The following is a 2,206-nucleotide window of genomic DNA, read 5'->3' on the forward strand; positions in this document are numbered from 1 at the left end:
CTAGGCACAACAGAGAGGTCAGCACGCCGGTCTAAACCTAAGCGCACAGGGGTCTGGGCCCATCGCCCTTAGCACACCTGCACGTTGCGTACGCAGCCGGTGAGCAGACCTAGCAACCTCCATTACAAAGGAAGTTGCGTTAACGCAGTCCAACCCGGCGCGCGCCACTCAGTCATTGACGTCAAGAAGGCTTCGGCTGATACCACGACGCCGGGATACCCATAACTACTCCCGCATAGATGGTTAGTGCGTATAGGCTCGTAGCCAACTCAGATCAAATACCAAGATCTCGTTAAGTGTGTTAAATATCCGCGAACGCCGACCAGGGCCAGGCCCACCTGTCTCCTAGGTGGTCTCAACCTGCCCTGCCGCTCCGCCACAAAGTAACAGTCGGGGGCCGTCGGGAACCCAGGCCCACCTCTACCGGGATGGAGCCACCTGCCCCTTCAGCCCCCATCTCCGAACAGTATCACAGGTAATGTAACTGTGTAAAGTATATCGCATATGCCCGTGATCACCTCCCGAAGTGATCACGGCCCAGTAGTATAGCATGGCAGACGGACAAGAGTGTAGGGCCACTGATGGACCACTAGCATCCTATACTAAGCAGTAGGATAGCAGGTAATGGTAACAACAGTAGTAGCAAGGATAGGCTATGCATCAGGATAGGAATAACGGAAAGCAGTAACATGCTAAACTACTCTAATGCAAGCAGTATAGAAAAAAGAGTAGGCGATATCTGGTGATCAAAGGGGGGGCTTGCCTGGTTGCTCTGGCAAGAGAGAGAGGGGTCATCGGTGATGTAGTCGACCACAGGGGCATCAGCATCGTCACGGGGTCTACCGGAGAGAAGAGGGGGGAAGAAACAGTAAATACATAGCAATCAAGCGCATAACAGGACAACAAGCAGAGCTAGACGTGTTCTAACGCGGTAGTAGGTGATACCGACGAAGGGGGAAAGCATCCGGGAAAGTATTCCCGGTGTTTCGTGTTTTCGGACAGATGAACCAGAGGGGGAAAGTTGCGAGTTTGATATGTTAGCGGTGCATGGCGGACGAACGGGCTACGTATCCGGGTTCGTCTCGTCATTCTGAGCAACTTTCATGTTGAAAATATTTTAATCCGAGTTACGGATTAAAAGATATGATTTTCTAAAGATTTTATTAATTCCTGGAATTTAATTAATTATTTAAATTAATTCGAAAAATAGATTAATGACATCAGCATGATGTCATGCTGATGTCAGCAGTCAACAGGGTTGACTGGTCAACCTGACGGTGGGTCCCGCATGTCATTGACTGATAACTAACTAACTAAATTAATTAATCTAATTAGTAGATTAGTCAGGTTAATTAAATGATTAATTAGTCTTATCAGGATTAATTAAGTTAATTAATTCTTTAATTAATTTATTAATATTTTAATTATTTTAATTAATTAATTATTTTTTTATTTTTTTAAATCCTTTTTTTAATTCTTGTTCTAGGGCGTGGGCTCCGTTTGTCATGGGCCCAGAGGGGCCTAACGGGCTCGGGCGTGGTTGCTGGGGCGGAGCCCCGTGAGTGTGCGGGCGGATACGGGCGTGTGGGTGCGGGGAGCACCCAGGCGCCCACCACGCGAGGGGAGACGAGGCCGGCCAAGGCTGTGCCCGGCGGCGACGAGGCCACGACGGCCAGCGCGGGCGCGGGCCGGCGCCGGAGGCGGCCAGGGGTCAGCAGCGGAACGGGGGGAGAGGGTAGCAGGGGGATGGGGTTCTCACCCCCGTTGTAGGGGAGTTCGACGGTGAGGCGCGATGGCGCCGGCGGGGAGGAGGTCGGGGAAGGTGTCCGTCGGGGAGGTGGAGGACTAGGCGGCGACGGGCGGCGACGCGGTGGTCCGGCGACGAGGTCGAGGCGGTTGCCTCGAGCTAGAACGATGCGGGCCAGCAAGGGGGGCCCGTTGGTGGCGACGACGCGGGGCGGCTCACCGGAAGCAGCGACGACCGCGGCCGGGTACGGCGGGGCGAGGTGGCCTCAGTGATCCCGCGACGTCGCGCCGTCGGGGAGGCATGGTTCCGATCTAGAACGAAGGGGCGAAGGAGAGGGGCGATGACGTCCGGTGAGGTTCGGCGGCGGCGCGGGTGTAAGGCGTCGGGGGCGGCGGTGGTTGGCGATGGGGACGGGGCGCCGGCGTCGTGGGGGGGCGCGGGGCGTCGGCCCGATCCAGT

The sequence above is a fragment of the Triticum dicoccoides genome, chromosome 1A, assembly GCF_002162155.2.
Source record: "Triticum dicoccoides isolate Atlit2015 ecotype Zavitan chromosome 1A, WEW_v2.0, whole genome shotgun sequence".
NCBI lineage: Eukaryota > Viridiplantae > Streptophyta > Magnoliopsida > Poales > Poaceae > Triticum > Triticum dicoccoides.